General features: G+C 37.2%; 1 long non-coding RNA gene across 4 annotated transcripts; it reads right to left on the minus strand.

Annotated features, from left to right (window-relative positions):
- Window positions 1-15,808: 15,808 nt before the first annotated feature.
- LOC149236637 (uncharacterized) lies at window positions 15,809-22,107 on the minus strand. Of its 4 annotated transcripts, none has more exons than XR_016268419.1 (7): window positions 21,525-22,107; window positions 18,122-18,343; window positions 17,677-17,978; window positions 17,319-17,571; window positions 16,942-17,152; window positions 16,756-16,854; window positions 15,809-15,933 (listed from the first exon to the last, which is right to left on the minus strand). It is a non-coding gene; the product is annotated as an uncharacterized LOC149236637 (long non-coding RNA). The 4 variants fall into 4 exon arrangements; XR_016268417.1 differs by having other exon boundaries at window positions 15,809-15,951; XR_016268418.1 differs by having other exon boundaries at window positions 16,756-16,840; window positions 21,525-22,105.
- Window positions 22,108-23,939: the final 1,832 nt, after the last annotated feature.

A 23,939-nucleotide genomic window follows, 5' to 3' on the forward strand; every position in this document is an offset into this window, starting at 1 on the left:
GAGCCCTCTTTGTCATTCTAGAGACCACACTTCACCACTCAACAACAAAAATTAAAATATAAAATTACTTTCCATGGGTTCTAAGCCCATTCCTTTGGTCAAAATCCCAAACTTTGGGTGTCTTGCCCACAAGCTTTCTTTTTGTGGGTTCTCTCCACTCAAAATACCTTTCGAGCTTACCCAAATTTCAACACTCCCTCTTAGTGAGGAAGGAATTTCGACCACTGCCTAGAAGTGGCCCTACCTCTAAATCTAATCTGCAACCACGTCCTTCTAGAAGACCTGGATCTTTGAAGACACCATACTCCTAGAAATCTCCATCTTCATGACTTTTCCTTGCATGTGCCACATCTTCTCTTTGCATGATCATGACTTTCCTTGCATAATTCATGACTATCCTTGCATGTACCATGATTTTCCTTGTGTGCACCACAACCGTCTTTGCATGGTCTATGACTTTCCTTGCATGTACCACAATTGTCCTTACATGGGTCATGACTTTCCTTGCATAACCTGGAATACTCCACTCTCTCACTTGAATCTGAAGGTTAGACTTCCACTGGGTAGCTGACTCTCCTTTGCAGTCTCCCTCTGAAGCCAGACTCCCTCCGAGCCTACACAAATTCCCCTTGGCTCACTTTGCTTTCCCTCCCAGAAAGTGTTGCAACTGAACTTGTGTCCTTTCAAGGTCAGTTCCGAGTTGTGGTTGAACACTATGCCTAGTCTACTTTAGACCACCGCAACTCAACTCTACGAGTGTCTTCATCCTCCTGCGTCAAACACCTCATATGCACATGGCTCCACTATTCGATGTGCAACTCTGCAACCCAATGAAGAAATTATCTCGCCATCCACACGAAGCTATCTCGTCCAAGCCATAACACTGCTTACCAAGGCACTTGAACTATCTCAACATACTTTGACATATCAGCAACCTGCCACACAACATACCACTGTACATCGAGTTCTCCACCAATCCACGAGACTTGGCATCTTGCCTCGTCACCAAAGTAGTAAATACCACATCTCCATGTTTTCTATTGAACCTTTTGTTCCATGTCTAGCTAACTCACTCAGCAACATTGTTGCTTTCTGCAACAGTCTCACAGCACCCTCCTAGAGCTAACACCTGTGCACACTCTAATCTAGTTGCCCTTCAAAGTAGCTCTAATACCATGTTGGAATTTCCACACACCCATAGGTTTGGTCTATGCCCTAACTAGGAACACAAACACACTAGAAGTGCCCAACAATAGCAACTTTGCATAGCAGAATATAATAGCAAACAGATCATTGATAGTACACGATATTTATAGCCCATAACGCGTTCGTTATTAATCCTTCAATAAGAAAACATTAGGGCTCCCATACCAGGGATCATGGCCCTTGACAAACCCAACAAAAAGCTAATATGCACAGTCAACCCTTTGACCAATCTAACTAGGGTTGAGGCTTAGTCCGTCCCAACAAATAAATACAATCAATTGTCCTTCGCCTACAAAAATACAACCAGTAAGAACTTGAGTCACCTACGGTTGTTCCTTTAACACATAGTCATCATAAAAGCCTTGTTGTACCTTTCTATTAGCCCTACCAGTCCTTTGGTAGGCCTCCAACCTCTGTCAGCCCTATCCAGATCTCTGTCAGCGCTATCCAGACTTCTGCCAGCTCTATCCAGACTTTTGTCAGCTCTCATTTCCTGTTCTAGACAACCCTAAACCTACTACAAGTGCCCTTCTTCAACAACAGCTTGTTCCTTTAGGCTTCGGCCTTGCCCTAACCAAGTTGCAGCCAGTTCTAACACCACTTGCATCCTTCTACAACAACCTTGGCCTCCTTTGTTTTGTTCTCGACTTAGGGTTCTAGGTTGCAACCTTTCCTAACAAGCCTCCCTTAACCCTCACTACTGCCACAGCAACACTAACCAGCCTCCTTTTCAGCTTGTCCTGCCCTTATTTGCTACGACCTGCATCAACCTTAGTCTCAGCCTTATTCCTAGACACTCGCCCCTTCGTGTAGCCTTCTTTCGCAATCTTCAGCTTTTGGTTCTAGGTTTGCGTCCCTCTTCTTGCTATCCATACCAACAACAAAACTTGACTCTCTTGATCAGACTTCGGCCCTCCTCAGATTTACTATACAAGCACTCAAATTAGGGCTTGATCCTCCTTATCTAGCTAGAACAAACCTCTGATCACTTGCTCCACCTGCAGCCTACTCCTTTACTAACCATAACACAAACTCGGCCTCCTATGCTTGTTGTTGCTTCTCTAGGGTTGCTTGCCTAGGCTAGTCCTTCTAGCCTCCTCTCTTACAAGTGAAGTCCTCCTCACTTGTGATACTAAACCTATCCATTGGCTTATATTTATACTTTTCCCCTAGGTGACTTAGGAACCCTCTTTGTCCTTCAAGAGAACCCACTTCACCACTCAGCAACAGATTAGAATATAAAATTACCTTCCATGGGTTCCAAGCCCATTCCTTTGGATCAAAACCCCAAACTTTGGGTGTCTTGCCCACAAGCTCTCTTTTTGTGTGTTTTCTCCTTTTGTGTGTTTTCTCCACTCGGAAAGGTTTTTTTTTGTGAGTTTTCTCCACTCAGAAATACCTTTCGATCAACCCAAGGGGTTATGACAGGATATGAAGTAAAGATGACTGAAAATGTGGGAGAAGTTGGCACTCGTGGTGGACGGCAACTTAGAAGATAGATGACCCTTATCTAGATCTTCCTAAATTCCGGTTTGGAAACTTGCTAAAGATTTGGAACTACAATGTCATTTGGGATGTTAATGTCTGCAATATGTGTTACTAACATTAAACATAGCATTGTTTCTCTTGGAGCATGAAAATGAATTATGTTGGTCGAGGAATGTCACTATAGGGGTTATGACCGCAAAGTTAGGATATGAAGCGAAGATGAGTGAAAATGTGGCAAAAGCTAGCCACTGGTTGTGGAAGGCAGAAGATAGAAAGCCCTTATCTAGACTTTCCTATGGATGCCATTGACAAATAAAATTATGATGTGAGATAACGATTAAAAATGAAGCTGGAATGGAAGTCGAGTGTGCTTCTGTAAAAATGACATTGTATTATGAGACCCTATACCACCTCTTTCTTCAATGTTATTTGGCAGAGATTGTTTAAAAAGAGGTGCTCCAACCCTTCAAAGTACAAGGTCAGTGATCTCAATCTACATTTTTGGAGAGAATTGACGATTGAATAGTGGATGAAGCTACATATTTCATAAGGGAGAGTTTATGTCGAGTGTGGTCTCAATCTACATTTTTGGAGAGAATTGAAGATTGAATAGTGGATGAAGCTACATCTTTCATAAGGGAGAGTTTATGTCGAGTGTGCTCTACATTTTTTGAGAGAATTGAAGATTGAATAGTGGATGAACACATCTTTCATAAGGGAGAGTTTATGTTGAGTGTGGTCTCAATCTACATTTTTGGAGAGAATTGAATATTGAAAAGTGGATGAAGCTACATCTTTCATAAGGGAGAGTTGATGTCGAGTGTGCTTCTGTAAAAATGACAATGAATTATGAGACCATATACCACCTCTTTCTTCAATGTTATTTTGCAAAGGTTATTTAAAAAGAGGTGCTCCAACCCTTCAAAGTACAAGGTCAGTGGTCTCAATCTACATTTTTGGAAAGAATTGAAGATTGAATAGTGGATGAAGCTAAATCTTTCATAAGGGAGAGTTTATGACATCCAGGGTATTTGGTTGAACTCGAAATAAGACTATTTTTTATGAGAAAGTAGATGGTATTGAACGTCTCACCCCCAGTCAGAATTTCCTTTAAGGGAAGGAAGAAATACATCTTTCATAAGGGAGAGTTTATGACATCTAGGGTATTTGGTTGAACTCAAAATAAGACTATTTTTTATGAGAAAGTGGATGGTATTGAACGTCTCACCCCAAGTCAAAATTTCCTTAAGGGAAGGAAGAAATCCCTAAAAACGTAGGAGGAATCTCCAAATGCCCAAAATAGATCTTACCAACCCACGAGGTTATCTTGACAAAGTCTGCCAAGGTACTGCAGTACAAGCGAGTGCAGATTGAAAGCTCTTTGTTTTCTCAAGAATACGTGTTCTCTCTAAAATATGGAGCATGTTAGTTTTTGTAGCATCGGATGTGTTCTAGTCACGAAACTCGGTGGAGAAGGTAGAATACATGAGATCTCCATAACCCATAAATCATTTCTGAAAATGAGATGGCTTAATCAGAGTATTAACTTACTTTTTAATGTTTCCTAAGTCCTAAACCTAGGAAAAATGGTTAATTAATCTGAATTAATTAAGTCAAGGTGAGAATTCTCTAGAAACTCATGCGGATCGATCCAGAAATGATCTAAGTCATCGATTAAGATATAATCTTGGTCATTGGAGTCCCAACAGGAAGATATAAGAAGGGATCAATGTGGTGATGGAGAGGAGACACTTGAGCAGTAGTTCCTTGTGCAGATCGAGCTAGCAACGGTAGAGTTCAAGCCAGAGAGGGACGCAGTGTCAGTGAGGGGCAGGGACACTGATCCAGAGGAAGATTTCCAGATCCGGAGAGGCAGTAGCAAGAGGCCGATTTATCTAGGAACACTTAAGTGTGTAGGAACGCGCATGCAGGAACGCGCGAGTGCAGGAAGCAAGAGTGCAAGGGTTGCTTAGGGAATGTCTCTGCCAGATTTTCTTGTTGTGGATTGCCAGTTTTCGGCATCCAGATTATACTCAGAATTTCATTGTTGCATAATAATAAAAACCCTCACTGTTGCACCGGTTTTCCCACATTGGGTTTTCCCCAGGGACATTGTCCAAAAATAACCATGTAAAATTTATGTGTGTGTCCAAAAATAACCATGTAAAATTTATGTGTGTGCGCGCTAGATTTTCTCAGTTTCCAACGCTATTTTCTTTCGCAGTTTATTTGTGAAATCAGTTTGAATTATTTGGTATTTGCCATAGATGACAACATATAAATTGTTAAATAAATTAACAATTAGAAAGATAATTTTCAGTTTCTATGATAGATGAACTTTTCACATGGTATTAGAGTGTGAGTGATCAGTCGGGAAGTTCAGAAGCGGAGGAGGTAATCTCGTTGTTCAGTGGGAGCAGTAGACCGAAATTCTCAGAAGTTGCGCAGTACCCAGACAGGCAGGCCAAATCACTGGGGCTAGGGTTCGATTTTCAGTTGCAGGTTTGCAGAAAAGTTGAGTTGCCCAGGATAGTGATTCCAGCAATCAGAGGGAGCAGCAACAGCTCAAATTTTCACTTATTGGGGCTAGGGTTCGATTTTCAATTGCAAGTTTGCAAAAAAGTTGAGTTGCCCGAGATAGTGATCCCAGCAATCAGAGGGAGCAGCAACAGCTCAGATTTTCACTGAGAAAATTTCTGCTTGGATACAAAGAGTTTTGCAGCAGTTTGCAGTTGCAAAATCAGCATCAGGTGGAAGAGAAAAGCACACACAGCAGAGGTAAGATTTCTCTTAGGGAACTTCAAGTTTCAGAAGATTGATTTTCCCAGTTGCAGATTGGCAGTAGCTGTGAGCAGATCTTCTCACCCCAGAAGGAAGTGCGAGTACCAGATTCAACAACCAAGCAAAGGAAGAGGTATATTTCCAAATCCAGCCTCTAGTTTTGAGTTTCCAGATTTTGTAGCTCTGCAAAGATGGTCATACGAGATTGCCATATGAGGCTGCACAACCAAAATGCAGATATGGGGAGCATATCAACTTCCAGTTGTCAAAGCCAGGCAGATGACAGAGGAAGTGCAAGTTGCAAAGAAAGGAAGGGTCCCAGCCAGGGACTAGGCTTGAAAGGAGATATTGGGGCACCAGATCCAGGAGGAGTATAAGACTCCAGTGTGCCATAATGGGCAGGGTCCAATGCATTTGCAACAAGGATAAGGAGATCAGTGAGATCAATCCTGGATTGTTGCAATGGGACCATCACCTTTGCTACAGGAGCCCACAATATCATAGTAGCAGGTTCAGTGTCAGCAAACGCAATCCATCATTAGACAGTTGGAAATCTAGACGCAGTCAGTACCTGGGAGACAGTTGCAGAGCTAGATGCAGTGACAAAGGAAGTGCGAATTGCCTAGTTGAAGTATGTAGGTGCAGTTCTAGCCATAAGGTTCACAATGCAGAACTTCGCAGTCCAGTTTCTAGTGCGAGTTGCCAAGACGGAGCAAGGAGATGGAGACTCATAGGGAGTTTAGTTTCAGAAGGAGAAACCCTATGGAAGCTAGTACTTCAGAATCTGGGGAGATCAAACTTATTATTGCAATAGTTGCAACAGCAGTGTGGAAGCAGCAGCAGAGTAGTAGTAGCAACAGTATGAATAGATCAATTTTTTCCATGATGGAAGCCATACCTCCAAGAGTGAGGTGGGGCGACATCAATGTTTTTAAAACTGGACCAGTCCATCTAATGAACTGGTTTACCAACCGGAACCAGTCTAACCAGGACTGGTTTGGTCTAAACGAACCGGTTTTAGAAAAATACATTCAATAATTAATTTTTAATGAAAAAACTATTTTTAAGATTTAAAACCATGATTCCAAGCCAATAGAGACAAAATATGCAAAGATTGTTCATTTATATACCATGTAAAGGTGAATATACCAAAATGGCACCGAGTGCAATACATATCATCGAAAAAATACATAAGCAATGAGGCTCTAAATGGCCTCTAGAGTGCAAAAACAAAGCCTACAAATTATGGGGCCAGTGGCCTACTACAAGACTCAAGTCTACATATATGATAATAGTGATCAACATTATCACTTGAAACTTCTCATGAGTCATCATGATCAAACTCAGTTGGTTGAGTCTCGACTCCCAAACTTTGCAATCACAAACTTCTCTATTGGTTCAGTGACTTGAGCCTCAAACTTCTGAAGGTATTATGCCCTAATATGCCCTATTATTTCATTTGGTGCTCCACATGGCTTTACATGGCCTCCTATCCCAGCCAAGTGTTGCTTGAACTTGTTAGTACCCCCTCCTTCAATGGATTTTTGACAATATTTGCAGATCATTTTGCCATCAATCATATCACAATGAGCCCATGCAATATCTCTGCCTTTTGGAGGCATGATGACTACTACTTAGCTTAATCTCTATTGTTCCACTACTCCAGCAAAAACTCAACACTCTCCAAGCTCCCAAGCAAACTCACAAACACTCCAAATGAGATGTGTGAGACAAATGAGAGGGAGAAGGGCCTCTTAAAGGCTTGGAGAGGTTGTTTTTGGAGGGAAAGGACCCTTACTTTCCCTCCAAAAACCCTAAACCACCTTGGATAAGCTGTTGTGTGGGTCCTCCGCGAGCATGGCAGGTAACCGACCGGTTTGACCACAAACCGGCCGGTTCCGTCCTAAACCGGTCGGTTAGGGCCCATTTCTCGCCATCCATCCTCCTAAACCGGGTTTTTGCTCTGGTTCCAACCGGTGGGCCTGCTAACCGACCGGTTAGACCGATAACCGGTTAGCTAGGCCGGTTTTTAAAACTATGGGCGACATGGAGTTGTAGTCTAGAACTGCAAAGATTGGGCAGGATCCTTGAGGTGTCCTCCTCATGGATCATTACCTTGCTACGAGGGCCCACAGTATTGAGTAGCAAGATGGATAAGTGTCAGTGATGAAGCCAGATTCCTAGTGATAGTTGCAGACTAGTGGCAGTCAGATTCTGAGGAGCGCAGTGCAGTGTTGACAATAGAGCAGGTGTCTCAGTGCAAAATTGGCAGCATCACAGATCCTTCAGTGACAGTGCAGAGGCTAGTAGCAGTCATGACTCGAAAGACAGATGTATCATACTAAACACAGTTGATTCAGTATTTTGGATGCTTCTCAGTTACAGTAGTTGCAGTTGCAACAACAACAGATCAGAGGAAGTTGCAGTGCAGATGCAGGGTTGGCAGCTGTATGGCAGCGTCAACCGCTGCACGGATGCAGCATCCATTGCGCAGTAGTTGGTGGGCAATATGGCCAGACATCAGCGCTGTGACAAGAGATGGTACAAAGACAGGGTGTTGTGGCAAGATGTGCAACACTAGAACACAGTCCTCACTAAAAGGAAGTGTTAGTTTTTGTAGCATTGGATGTGTTCTAGTCACGAAACTTGGTTGAGAGGCTAGAATACATGAAATCTCCATAACCCAGAAATTGTTTCTGGAAATTCCACCTGAAGATGGCTTAATTAGATTATTAAACTACTTTTAATGTTTCATGAGTCTAAACTTAAGAAAACTAGTTAATTAATCATTATTAATTAAGTCAAGGTGACAATTCTCTAAAAACTCACATCACATCGATCCATAAATGATCTGAGCCATCGATTAAGATTTAATCTTGGCCATTGGAGTCCCAACAGGATGATATAAGAAGGGATCGATGAGGTGATGGAGAGGAGACACTTGAGCAGCAGTTCCTTGTGCAGATCGAGCTGGCAACAGTAGAGTTCGAGCCAGAGAAGGATGTGGTGTCAGTGAGGGGCAGGGACAGTGATCCGAAAGAAGATTTCCCGATTTGGAGAGGCAACAGTAAGAGGCTAAGTTATTCCTAGGAATGTGAGTGCAGGAACACGAGTGCAGGCAGCGCAAGTGTCGGGGTTGCTTAGGGAATATCTTTGCCAGATTTTCTTGTTGTGGATTGTCAATTTTCGGCATCCAGAACTTCACTGTTGCATAATAATAAAAACCCTCACTGTTGCACCAATTTCCCCACATTGGGTTTTTCCGAGGACATTTGTCCAAAAATAAATGTGTAAAATTTGTGTGCGCTAGATTTTCTTTGTGTCCAACACTATTTTCATCCACAGTTTATTTGTGAAAATCAGTGTGAATTATTTGGTATTTTCCATAGCCATAGCAGACAGCAGATAAATTGTTAAATAAATTAACAATTAAAAAAATATTTTCCGGTTGCGGTGATAAATGAAATTTTCAGAGAGCAAGGATCAGAATGAATAACTAAACAAAATTTTATGCTTTATGGCTTTTGTTAAAAGCAGTAGCAGACCATAAGGTGTGAAAAGGCTTCAGATACTTGGAGACTCCAAAATTATTTTAGAGTGGGGTAAGTAGCAGACATAACCTTCAAAATTTGTGTCCAAGTCCCACCATGAGCAGAATTCATTTTTTGAAAAGTAATTGAAATCTTCATTCGTGTATATAGGGAATTCAGCCAAAATGTTGATATTTTATGAAAAGGCTTCCCCACCATGAGCAGAATTCATTTTTTGAAAAGTAATTTGAATGAAATCTTCATTCGTATATATAGGGAATTCAGCCAAAATGTTGATATTTTATGAAAAGGCTTCACTTGGAACTCCAAAATTATTTTAGAGTGGGGTAAGTGGCAGACATAACCTTCAAAATTTGTGTCCAAGTCCCACCATGAGTAGAATTCATTGTTTGAAAAGTAATTTGAATGAAATCTTCATTCGTATATATAGGGAATTCAACCAAAATGTTGATGTTTTATCAAAAGAGAATTCAATGTTTCAAAAGTAATCTGGATGAAATGTTCATTCGTATATATAAGGAATTCAGCCAAAAGGTTGATATTTTATCTAAAGAGTCTATTTCAATTCAAGAAGGAACATTTATCAAACAAGAGATAAAGGACAACATTCCCTTGCCTTGCTAGGGATACATAAAATTCTCTTTTGATGTTCTCTTAGGTTTAGTTTGCTTAAGGTCATTCAAGGATGAAAACTAGAATGTTTTTATGTTAGATCTATTTGGAGTAGTCGAAAGTTAAGCAATAATTCTCTTTTGATGTTCTCTTAGGTTTAGTTTGGTTAAGGTCATTCAAGGATGAAAACTAGAATGTTTTTACGTTAGCTCTATTTGGAGTAGTCGAAAGTTAAGCAATAGCATGGTCAAAAATTGGGTTTTAAAAGGGTAAGATTGTTTTGAATGGGGTAGTTGAGTGATACATAAAATTCTCTTTTGATGTTCTCTTAGGTTTAGTTTGCTTAAGGTCATTCAAGGATGAAAACTAGAATGTTTTTATGTTAGATCTATTTGGAGTAGTCGAAAGTTAAGCAATAATTCTCTTTTGATGTTCTCTTAGGTTTAGTTTGCTTAAGGTCATTCAAGGATGAAAACTATAATGTTTTTATGTTAGCTCTATTTGGAGTAGTCGAAAGTTAAGCAATAGCATGGTCGAAAATTGGGTTTTAAAAGGGTAAGATTGTTTTGAATGGGGTAGTTGAGTGGAACATAGGTGAATAGCTAGTCGAAGTACAGAAAATTCTCTTTTGATGCTATTTTATGTTTAGGCTGCTTAAGGTCATTCAAGGATGAAAACTAGAATATGCTTAAGGTCATTCAAGGATGAAAACTAGAATATTATTGTATCAACTCAATTTGGACTAGTCAGTAGTTAAGCAATGGTGTGGTTGAAAATTTGGTTTAAAAAGGGTGAGATTGTAAATTCTTCTAATGGGGGTTGTTGACCACTACGTGTCAACTACCCATAGCAGTACACCCCATTTTCTTCGCTAAAGGGATAGCGCTTGATCGAACCAGCCAACTCTCGGATTGCGTTTTCTGAAAGAGCCTAGCTAGTTTTGATCTCGGGCTTATCATCTGAAATTTTTTTATGAATGCATGCAGGGTTTTTAGAAGTATCTCACATTAAAATTAAATTCTGATAATATTACTGTGATTATTGACAAATTTGGCTGCTTAAGAGTCGAAAAGTTGTAAATGCTGTAATTATTTAGCTGATTTAGGGTTTCAATTTTGTTTTCTGCATATATTATCTCTGGGTGTTTTGTTTTGCCATTGCAGGTCGCAAAAAACAATTTTCGTTTGAAAGCTAGATCTAGGCCGGAGGGCAAAAATCTGGTTTCAGTCTAGGTTCTTGCAGGGTTTTCCGAAAAAATTTTGAGGGTTTGATCTCTTCTTGCTATTGTTCAGGGCTTCATTGTGTAGCAGGAACGTTTTGAGGTGAGTCTACGTTTTGTTTTATATATATCTCCGCAGCACCCAAGCGCTGCCATTCATCCCCTTGGAGCTGCAGACATAAGCTGCCATCGCTGGCAGATCTGCGTGTTTCTTGAATCGAACCATCTGCTGCAACATTCCGTCTTCTGCCCACGCAGTCTTCAAGACCCTCACACGCTGTCCACGTGATCATTTTTTTCCCTCACGCAGCCTCATCGCTGCCATAACCAGCGTGCTTTTCTGCAGCCTTCATTTCCTCCAGCGTTCTGCTTTCCTTGCCACACACGCCATCCCTCTGACCTACGTTCTCCAACTCTCTACGTTGTTGCTCCTCTGTTGCAGACTTCATCACATTTGCTCCGGCACGCAGTGTCTTCTCTCATCCACGCAGTCTTGTTCCGTTTTTCCCTTCAGCCTGCACATGAAAGCTGCTTCCAAACCTCTCCATAGATACATTCCTACCCTCGCTGCTTCTATCATCGAGCTGCCATTCGTTGTTGTCGTTGCCAAAACTTGCGCAGTTTTCTTCACCAAAACGCGTGAGTTCATCCTCAACTCTACGCAGTCGTATTCCTTGCTCCTGCAAAGCAATCTTCTCCAGGCTGTCAACCATACCTGCAAACACGCTCACATTTTCATTATGGTGTAATATGATTAGGTTTTAGTTTATTTTTTAAGAATTAAATCGAGCCTTTTTTTATATGCATGGTCGTAGATTTAGCTAACATTTCGATCTTCATGTGTTAAGGTAGATTTTTATAATCTTTAGTTTTGTTTTAGAGTTTTATAGATTTTTGATTTGTTCTTTTTTCAACTTAACTTTTAAATTTTTTAAATTTTTTAATCTTTACTTTAGTTTTATTTTACTTTAAAATAAATCAAAAAAATATAATAAATAAATAATAAATAATAAATAATAAATAATAAATTTCATAAAAGATAAAAAGTTCATTTTTTACCCAGTTTAGTTCACGTATTAAAATTAATTTAGTTTAGTTCACGTACAAAAAGTTTTGATTGGTTTAACATTTTGTTTGGGATTTGTTAGGTTCTATTTTCATTTAGATTTTAGTTTATTTTTATATTAATTTTAAATTTAGGATTTTAAAATCACAAAAAAAGTCTTAGATTTAAGTTGTATTTAGAATTAGATTTTAGATTTTTGTTTTTTTGTATATAGATTAGGTGTTAAGTTTTAGTTTAGATTAAATTGTAATTTTAGTTTTGTTGATTTTAAGTTCTAGAATTTTATATCATAATAAAATTTTAAAAATATAAAAAGTGATATAAAATTTTAAAAATATAAAAAGATTCTTTTAGGATTTAGTTTAGTTTAATATTAAAAAAATTATTAGGAAAAAAAATAAATAAAAATAAAAATTGAAAAAATGCATAAAGAGTTTTTTTCAATTTGGTTTTAAAATTAAATTTTAGTTAAGATTAAAGTTTTAGTTTAGTTTAGGACTTTAATTTTACAATTAGATTTTAATAATCTTAAGTTTTATTTACTTCAGTTTTTTGCTTCGCTTCGTTTAACATTTTGTTTAGGATTTGTTAGGTTCTATTTTCATTTAGATTTTAGTTTATTTTTATATTAATTTTAAATTTAGAATTTTAAAATCACAAAAAAGGTCTTAGATTTAAGTTGTATTTAGAATTAGATTTTATATTTTTGTTTTTTTATATAGATTATTAGAATTTTAAAATCACAAAAAAGGTCTTAGATTTAAGTTGTATTTAGAATTAGATTTTATATTTTTGTTTTTTTATATAGATTAGGTGTTAAGTTTTAGTTTAGATTAAATTTAGATTTAAGTTGTATTTAGAATTAGATTTTATATTGTAATTTTAGTTTTGTTGATTTTAAGTTCAAGAATTTTATATCATAATAAAATTTTAAAAATATAAAAAGATTTTTTTGGGATTTAGTTTGGTTTAATATTAAAAAAAATTAGGAAAAAAACAAATAAAAATAAAAATTGAAAAAATGCATAAAGAGTTTTTTTTTAATTTAGTTTTAGAATTAAATTTTAGTTAAGATTAAAGTTTTAGTTTAGTTTAGGACTTTGATTTTAGAATTAGATTTTAATAATCTTAAGTTTTATTTACTTCAGTTTTTTGCTTAGTTTTTTTGCTTAGTTTAGTTTTGTTTTATGCAAAAATATAAAAATTAAAATATTTTGAAAAAGCTTAACAAAAATTGATAATTTCATATTTGATGTATTTATGTTCCATTTCTCTATGGTTAAACGCACTTAATGTTTATTTTGAAGTTAGCTATGTGAAAGTGGTAACTGATCGTCTTTTAAATTTTATTTTTTAATTTAGTTTTAGAATTAAATTTTAGTTAAGATTAAAGTTTTAGTTTAGTTTAGGACTTTGATTTTAGAATTAGATTTTAATAATCTTTAAGTTTTATTTACTTCAGTTTTTTGCTTCGTTTAGTTCTGTTTTATGCAAAAATATAAAAATTAAAATATTTTGAAAAAGCTTAACAAAAAATTGAAAATTTCATATTTGATGTCTTTATGTTACATTTCTCTATAGTTAAACGCACTTAATGTTTATTTTGAAGTTAGCTATGTGAAAGTGGTAACTGGTCAGCGTTTAAATTTTATGATCATTTAAAGCATTTAATTTTTCTTGAAGTTTAATCGCTGGATCATCGTTAAGACTTGTGCATTTGTTGAAAATCTTACATCGTTTGAGTTATTTGATGATAAATGATTGTTTTACATGGTTTATACTTCTGCAACATTTAATAAATAATCATTTAATCATTAACTCCATAAAGCACTAGTACATTAATTTCTAAATCAATCAAGTGCTAAATTGCCTTGTTGCGTCTCCCAACCCAACTGATCCACAGTTGGTCTTCATTCATCCCATAGGGTCTACTCCCTTAACCGTGGGAGACGGCATAAACGGAGAGATCGGGATCAGGGTAACAGCCCCCGGTCTAAGCGTTGTCGTGACAATCTGTGCAACAACAAGGGTAATTGAGTGGAACATGGGACGAAAAGCTAGTCGAAGTGTATTTGATTTCTTCTCTGAAATATTAACAAAATTATTTATTTGCAAAAAGGAAATGATTTTTTTGCAGAAAGGATAAGAAAAGAAATAGGGTTAGAAATTTTAGTTTAATTATTTATATCTACGAACTCTACTCAATTCTAGGCAATTTTTGTTAATGTATAGAGATTCCATTTATTATCTTTTACCCGCATTGCCTCTAAATTTAAACAAACACACATGAAAATTTTAGTTTAATTATTTATATCTACGAACTCTACTCAATTCTAGGCAATTTTTGTTAATGCATAGAGATTCCATTTATTATCTTTTACCCACATTGCCTCTAAATTTAAACAAACACACATGATATAATATATTGGTATAGACAGTGACAGTCAGTAGATGAGGAGGCAAAAATACTTTTTTGGGGATTTTTGACAGGATGATCGACATAACAGCATTTTTTTGGACTGTTTTGGGCTGAAAGTTTTGATCTTTCTCAGCCCAGTTTTTTAACCTTATTATGTTATGATGCTATATGTATTATGTTATGATGCTATATGTATTGAAATGCTTAAATGCATATGCTTATATAACTTTTTATATATAAAAATAATTATCAAACCATTAAAATGACATGGAACCATAAAATCATGTAACAGAAAATGAGTAAATTCCCCATACATACCTCCTTCACCTTCGGTGTGTGTTTTTAGCACTAAACCCAAAATATGGGTGGTTAAAGCCCACCTCCTTCGCCTTCTGTGTGTTTTTAGCACTAAAAACAAAATATAGGTAGTTAAGGCCCACTTAATTTTGTGGCCAACGGAACCCAAAACAAAAACTATTCCCAAAGATAAGAAAAAAATTCAGAAAAAAAAAATAAATAAATATTAAACCACAAATTAGCATAAATTAGCATGGTCATGCTCACAAAGACAAAAAGACACCAAGAAACAATAAAAAAACACCAATGGTAAAAAATACGAACAATAATAAAAACAACAAAAATAACAAAAAGAAAATGAACAAACAGAAATAACAGAGAGACCCTGCTCTTCAACCCTAAAAAGGGTCCATGGCCATACCAAGATCACCCTGCACATCAAAATAGATAAGTATTAAATAGAGACTAAAATATTTGATAAGAGATCTTAGATATATACAATCTTATGAGTAATCTTATGCAAGTACATCCTACGCAACAATAAAAACCATAAATCGTATGCAAGTACATCCTACGCCAACAATAAAAACCATAAATCGTAAGAGAGAACCATTATATTTTAAACCAAGATTATTTCATAGCAGATCATAAATTTATTTTGCACAAAAATATAGCTCACCTTTGCCACTTCCTATGTAAATAACAACAATCAGAACCTAATATTTTTTAAACAAAGATTATTTCATAGCAGATCCTAAATTGTTTTTGCACAAAATTATAGCTCACCTTTGCCACATCCTATGTAAACAACAAAAATCATAAGAGGAAGCAGAACAATTACATTTTTCCTATTTAAAAAACAAAAATCAGAACCATTGTATTTTAAACGGAGATTATTTCATAGCATATCATAAATTGTTTTTGCACAAAAATATAGCTCACCTTTGCCACATCCTATAAGAGGAAGGAGAACGATTATATTTTAAATGGAAAATATTTTATAGCAGGCCATAAATTGAAATTGATTTTGGACGAAAATATAACTCACCTTTGCCTCTACCTCTACATAATAGATTTTAGCAGTGAACCACCACATAATATTGAAATTTACCAAACACACATGCAACGATGTATACACTTCTCTGCCCTCATCCACTTAATGGCTCTTTGCCTCTACCTCTACATAATAGATTTTAGCAGTGAACCATCACATAATATTGAAATTTACCAAACACACATGCAACGATGTATACACTTCTCTGCCCTCATCCACTTAATGGCTCTGCATCAAACCCTATATCCACAAAATACCCTATATCCACAAAATATGACTCATTAGGACAAGCCTTAATTTCAACAACCATTCGATTCAGCAAAATCAAAGCATATAACATTAAATAGATACCACCAGCCTAGATCCATCTTAACTCCAGATATGCGGATCTACCAAGCACTGAGAGGGATAGATCCATCTTAACTCCGGATCTGCGGATCTACCAAGCACTGAGAGGGATAGATCCATCTTAACTCCGGATCTACGAATCTACCAAGCGCTGAGAGGGATCAAATCTCTTGTTCACTCTAAAAGAGGTTTGCATCTCAAGATATAAATTTGATCCCTCTTAGCGCTGGGTAGATCCGGAGTTGCACTTTGTAGATTTTAAGTTAAAATGGATCTAGACTGGTTTAATTTCCTCCTTTAAATAGATTATATTCCACATGAATTGCATATTATTTTAGTTTAAAATTATTTCTATTTTAACATAGGTTTTTTTAATTTATTTTAACGAAGTAAAAATATTTAACATACGTTTATTTTTATTTTTATTTACAACATCGCTACCATATTAGATTGGAGAGCGCCTTTCAATGCAAAAAAAATATATAATGAGAAGTCTTAAAAACGCCAAAAATATCACGAGAAATATCCAAAAAAAATATATATATATATCATCAGAAATATCCAAAAATCTTATCCAAAATCAAGGAAAATCTATTGTGAACGCTAAAAATCACAAATCCTAAACAGAAAAGGAGGTAGAAGAAGCATTTTATTTGAATCGAGGAATATTTATTCGCATAACATACATTGGTTTTGAAGCAAAACAGAACTCACCATTTTTCTTTACGTCTACTCACTAGCCCACATCTCTCTCACACAGAGATTTCAATGGTTTCATCAGCAATCCACCTTCCTTTACCTGCAATACATTTCCTTGAAAATTTAAGGAAGCAAATGTTATAATAATGTAACAACGAATGAGTTAAGTTCAACTAACATGAAACCATGCATGCAACATACCTCCTACTCCTTATCCTTCGCGCTCCTTGTACCTGTAAAATATGCTTCATTCCTAAACCCACAATATGAGTCCTTTGTCAATAAATGTAGAACTCGCCCTCGACCTGAACTTTGCTGCATTGCCCCATATCTCTCTCAAACAAGGATATTTGAGCAATGCCATCAATGTTTTTCCATCTACCTTTACCACCCCATTGCACTAATAAGATGTCTTTACCGCATAAAGACAACAAAAATGAAAACAAAAAAAAATATAAAATAAAGATTAGAAAATAATATGAGAAATATTTAAAAAAAAACGAGAAATTCTAAACAAAAAAACTTTTGAATAATAATATGTAAAAGTACATCATATGTAGAGATCAAAGTTCACAAACCAGGTATTGTTAAGAAGGGAGGAGAACCATTGTATTTAAACAAATACAATGGAGGATTTCATGGACGAACACACATGGTGCAAGTAAATACAATGGAGGATTTCATGGATTTCATGGACGAACACACACGGGCCTTGCACCAGAGCATAACTCATCCTCTGCCTTTGCATTTGCTCTAGAGCGCCATATCTTTCTCAGACAAAAATATTCAGTGCTTTCATCAACGCTCCGCCTCCCTTTACCTGCAATCACTCTAAATTTAAACAAACACACAAAATATAGTTAAGATATAACAAACAGGTAAATTTTGTAACCATAACATTATGTTGTAACAAACAGTTAAATTCCTCATACATACTTTGTCCGCCATTTTTCCCTTCTTCGTTGTCTCAATTGCTGAGATAGAACAGAGACTTTAAAACTAGCTCAATGAACTCAACCCTGCAATGTCCAAATCCCAAATAGCTCGAAGATCCACACTTGCACTTTTGGGTACACCCTTTAAGCATCATTTCCATATTCAAAAAATAGTGATCAGTTTTAAATTCTTGTTAATATGGATTCATTTCTACCATGTAACAAATGTGATAGAAAAACAGCAAGGGAAAAAAGGTACTCTCCGTTGAATTTTTGCAGGACTTTCTTCAATCTGTGAACGATCTGCATTCACATGTAATTCTCACTTATGGCCCAGCTCATACACCATACAATAAGAGTTGACGTTTGATGTTTGACAAATTTATAGAATAAATGAATCCCGGTCCAATACAAGTAAGAACTTCAAAATGGTGAATCAAACTTACAAGCAAGAACATATTCGCCTCAACATCTTTGTGTTCAGCTCCTCCTCCGACTCCTTTCAAGCCTGTCACCAGTGTTTCATTATTTGAAGCATTACCCTGCTGAAGTGACTTCAATCTAACATCCTTGGAATTTCATCGTTAAAATTTTGCTTGAGATCCTCAAAGGAGATGCCAATTTGTCTTGGAGGATTAGCTTGTTGAGCACTCTTTTGTTCTTCATCTCTGCTATTGGCAAATGCCCACAGACAAAATATTGCTTCTGTCAGCATCAGTCCCTCACACAGGTGCTAATTTGCTAGATAAGCATTGGAACAAAGGATTCTTTCCACAATACTACAATTTCCCAAAATATCCAAATGCCAAAATCCTATCACTCACTCAAAAAATCACCGAGAGATTTACAGGGAACCAAAAAAAAAAATCAAAGCAAAACCACATGGAGAGTCTCGACAATGACTTGGCAACTCCAAAATGGAGAGTCTTCTCCATGACTTGGCTTAAAAACTGGGAAGCCAGGGTACATAATTCACTGAAACATGCAAACTTCTTGACCAAAATCGAGTCTGGCCAATTTTGGTTCAAACAATGTTTTGATTCCAATAGCTAGTTCAGAAAACAAAGTTGTAAAGAGTCATGATTTTCTGGAATAATGTTCAGAAAAACTTATGAAAACAGCGTCCCAGAGAGCTAGAGATATAGAATCTTTATCTTTAAAAATCTACAGGGGAAATACCAACTGCATGAATATTAACTGCTACCCAACCATATTGACAAGTTGAATCAAGGTGGGAAAAGAGGGGAAGAGGGGTGTTAAGGCACCCACTTCCTATTTGGCATTTTCAAAATATTCCTAATGTAACCCCTGGACGAAACAATGGACAATGGATGTCGTGGTTGTGCAGTGTACTGAATAGCTGAAAGGGTTGGAGTCTAGACTCTATACAGATACATGAAAGGGCTTAATGAGGAACAATTTAAGAAATGTACTGTATAATGCCATCTGAAATGAATAATTGTTACAGTTTTGTGAACTTCACAAGTGATGCTTTGCGAAATAGTCTGTTGCAAAGCACTTGGAAATTCTTACAAACTGTTCGAATTACATAGCATTATCAAGTACCTGTAAAAAAGAGGATGGACTTCAATTATCCCACATAAGCTATGGCAATCATTGATGTATGACAGCTTAAGCCATTTTGCTTAAGTATAGATATCCTAGTACTGGTTGACTTCATTAAGGTTAGCCATAGCTCCAATGCCCAACCTTCCTGCATTAGTTAATCCTGGATCACTTTATCGGGATCAAGAGTAGCTCCAATGCCCAACTTTGTTGAATCTCTGGCACTCATTGATATATTATAGCTTGATATGCTTTTCTTTGTAATATGTATGAAGTATAACATCATAATAGTCGCAAACTTCACTAGCATCAATATTAAGCTCCAATGCTAACCTAAGCTCCAATGCTAACCTTCCCGCATTAGTCGATCTTGGATTCCGTATGGATTTGTCCCAGTTTCTACATCACAACTTGCATATTAGGAAAAGGGGAGTGGAATACAATCACCGCCTATATGACTTGGTTGGCTCCCTTTCATCATCTTGTTGTGTGGCTTTCTAAAGGTTTAACTTTGAAAAACTTTGTAACCCTTGCAAGCATATACAAAAGTAGAGGAATCACTAAAGGATATCCGGAGGACTCAAAAGGGGAAATGCCACCCGCTTCCTATTTGCATTCAACAAAACATTCTTATTATAATCCCACTGGGAAAAAATGGATATGTTGCTAACACCGGATAGATGTGGCTGTTGAGTCCGCCACTAAGATGTCATTCAATTAATTTGAAGTGTGTACTCAACGCCAAAGATTTGTGTTGTTGTAACAATAATATAGGCTGGCTCCCTTTCATCGTCTTGTTGTTGGCTCTCTAAATGTTGAACTTCGGAAAACTTTGTAACTCTTTCGGGCAAATATAAAAGTAGAGGTATTACTATAGGATATCCAGAGGACTCCAAAAGGGTATGCCACCCGCTTCCTATTTGCATTCAGGAAAACATTCTTGTTATAATCCCTAGTGGCAAAATGGATATGAATGCTAACAGGGGATAGATGCGGCCGTTGAGCAGTCCACTGATCAGTTAGGTGGATTAGTAGGCATTGATAAATGGAAACATTGAGAAATTGATGAATACCGCATACGAGGATACCACATTGGCCGCAAAGGACTAAGACGTCATTCAATTGATCTGAAGTGTGTACTCAACACCAAAGATTTGTGTTGTTGTAACAATCATCTTGTTGCCTGGCACAAGAAGGGATTAACTTTGAAAAACTTTGGAAGAGTAACTTTGTAACTCTTCCAAGCATATATAAAAGTAGAGGAATCAGAAGTGGGTATGACACCCGCTTCTTATTTGCATTCAACAAAACATTCTTATTATAATTCCTAGTGGAAAACATGGTTATGAATGCTAACAGGGGATAGATGTGGCAGTTCAGCAGTCCATTGAACAGCTAGATGGGTCAGAGTAGGCATTGATAAAGGGAAACACTAAGAAATTGTTGAATACCGCATACGAGGATACCGCATTGGCTGCAAAGGACTGAGATATCATTCAAGTGATCTGAATTATGTACTCAACACCAAAGATATCTGTTGTTGTAACTTGTAACAGCCCTTCCATCATCTTGCTTCCTGGCTCTCTAAAGGTTTAACTTTGAAAAACTTTGTAACTCTTCCAGGCATATATGAAAGTAGAGGAATCACTATAGGATATCCAAAGGGCTCAAATGGGAATAAGCCACCCACTTCCTATTTGAATTCAGGAAAACATTCCTATTATAAGCCCTAGTCGAAAAAATGGATATGAATGCTACATGGGATAGAGATGGTGATTGAGTAGTCCATTGAGCAGCTAGATGGGTCAGAATAGGCACTGATAAATGAAAACAGTGAGAAATTGATAAATACCACATACAGGGATACGACTTTGGCTGCATAGGGATAAGATGTTATTCAATTGACCTGAACTGTGTACTCAACACCAAAGATTTGTGTTGTTGTTACTGCACTTTGCTGATGACTAGGAGTTTCTTTGTGAAACTAAGAACCATTGAGGAGGTTCCTGCGTATATGATTATGAAATTTATGAACGAGGCAAACTTACGTGTACAATTATACGCCAATGGAAACCGAATAAGGCAACAAGCTGCTACAGTCAAAAGAAGTAACTATTCAACCAATAGATTTGCGCTACAAAAACTTGAGTTGTCATTGAACTGTACTGAACTATGTATAAGTAAAAGCTTCTCGAATTCCCAAACCAGAGGCAAGCTTAGTGTACAATTGTATATCAATGGAAAACAAAAAATGCTACAAGTTGCTGCAATCAAAAGAAGTACCTATTACACCAATAGATGGCTGTTACGCGGAGGATTCTTTTTGTCAATCCAGCTCCAGCTAAACTATACATAGTTTCATTGTCCTAAACTTCCTGGCAAGCCCAAAACTGTAATATCTTTTGCAAACGAGATTGGTTTGCAACTTTTTTAGGATTGTGGTAGATCTTCGCAAACATGGATCCCAACAGAGATACGAGCCTCAAAGTGATAAAGGAGATAAAGCAAGAGCCTCACTGTCTAGTTCCTTTGGATTGATGCGAAGGAGCAAACCACTGGCGAAATAGAACAGTTAAAGTTAATAATGAAACTGTGCTTTATCATGAACATAATAGAGCTATATACAGACCCCCAAGTATTTATCTGAAGCAAAGCAAAATAGAACAAAATACAAACCCCCAAGTGCTAATCCAACGCAAAGCTAAATAGTCAGTCCACCTATTAATGCACGTCACCCTAACCATCAAATCCTATTAATAAGGAAAACAACATCATTGGCAAACACCCAAAAATTTGCAGCAATTTCGAAGTGCAGCCATCCCTCTTCAGAATATATCATGGATAGACAAGCCAACGATGCATTGGTTCACTCATGAGGTTGATCAAAAGGCCATCCCTTCTTCAGAATATATCATGAATAGAAAAGCCAACGAGGCATTAGTTCACTCATGAGTTTGATCAAGAGTAACAGGTCCCATCCCTGCTATGTTCTGCCCTGGTCGAATGGCATGTGTTTTAGGAGATCGTAACAAGTGCATGTGGATAAGGTGTTGAGAATGGAGATAAAGCAATAACTTCACTATTTAGCTGGTTTGTGTTGCTACGCTTTTGTTCATAAATATCGATGTTAATGCCAACCTCCAGGGGCAACGAGAACTTCATAAACAAGGAGGCTTGCACAAGTGGCTGCTAGAAGTGGTCACCCGTCATTGGAATAGTATAGCAAATATGTGGAGGAACTCCACTCCAAACTAGCATGACCGAACAAGGTTAACAAACATGCACCCTCATGATATGACAAGGATGAATTCTGGAACTTAACCCCAAGAGAAGGATATGAAACAAAGTGTTGCACCCTTTGCCACAAATGAAGGCTAGAAATCACATTATCGCATGGGGTAGCAGGATGGAAGAATCATACCCAGTGCAAGTAAATGAGGCGTTGGAATGGAAATAAAGCTATGGCTTCAATCTTCTAAACATTTCTTTCTTTTGAGGCTCCCTTGCATCTCCTTCTTATCTACTTAGAGGCCCTCTCTGGTTTTAGGCTTTAGTTGGTTTACTTACCCAGTGTCTCCCAGGCTTAGTTACAAAACAAGCACCTACTTGGAATCATTAACTTCAATGCTGTAAAGTGTAGGCATTGCATTTGCCATCCTCCCTACCCAAGGGGGGTTGTTAGCTCTATGTGTAAGATGTTTGTTCACCCTGAATAGCTAAAAGATTGGACTCAAATTGTTTTCAACCATTTAGTGCATTTCTTTGTTATTTGAATGCTTTATTAGCCTACATTCTTGATTTAAGCTCCCTGTGGCAACTAGAATATAACAAGGTAAAGGAGCATTTGGGAGGATGGGAAGAATGACAAAAGGTAGTTGATCGCTACAATATGCACATTCAGGCCCGAATAAAGTAAGTAATGTTGAAGTCTAACCCTATCCAAAACCTCTGCATACTAGTAACTAGAGTGGGAATGCACTCTTTCCCAACCTTTCATGAAGGCCAAATTTTTCTACTCATTGCTATATTGCCTTGCTAGAGCAAGTCAATGTCAGTCATGCATTCCTACATCAATGAGGCACTTTATAATATAGTGATGAAAGGAGTCCATGGTGCTTTTGGCTCCTTCATGCAAGATGTAGAGGTGAAATTTGACACAAAGAATTGTATCCAAGGGCTTAAGAAGAATTTAGACAACATGAAATCCATGGAGCAGGTTATGGAGTTGAAAGGCCAAATATGTCACTCCAAGGGCTAAAGAAGAATTTAGGCAACATAAAATCCATGGAGCAGGTTGTATACATTATGAAGTTGAAAGGCCAAATTTGTCACTCCGCAGAAAATGTGGGACTGAATAACACAAGTGATAAGCCCACAACATCCCGTGGCATGAAGAACTTAGTGCCCCTCCCAATCACAAATGAAGACCAAGCTTCAAAACTATCCCAGTCTAGTTGGTGCTCTTGTAACCTGGGTTGAATCTTAAGTCTATAACTGGATAATTGAACGTTTGAAGTTTGCTAACTTTACAGTTTTGATAAATGGGTCACCTTCTAAATTCTTTATGGCTTCCCGGGGCCTCAGGCAAGGCTTCCCCTTGTCACCTTTTCTGTTTCTTTTCGTTGCAATAGCCCTAAGCAGATTGATTCTAGAGCCAAGGAGGGTTGGGCAATTCAATGGAATCAATTTAGCAGGTAC

Source organism: Pinus tabuliformis, chromosome 8 (assembly GCF_031772625.1).
Source record: "Pinus tabuliformis cultivar Carrire ecotype Pingquan chromosome 8, CPIR1, whole genome shotgun sequence".
NCBI lineage: Eukaryota > Viridiplantae > Streptophyta > Pinopsida > Pinales > Pinaceae > Pinus > Pinus tabuliformis.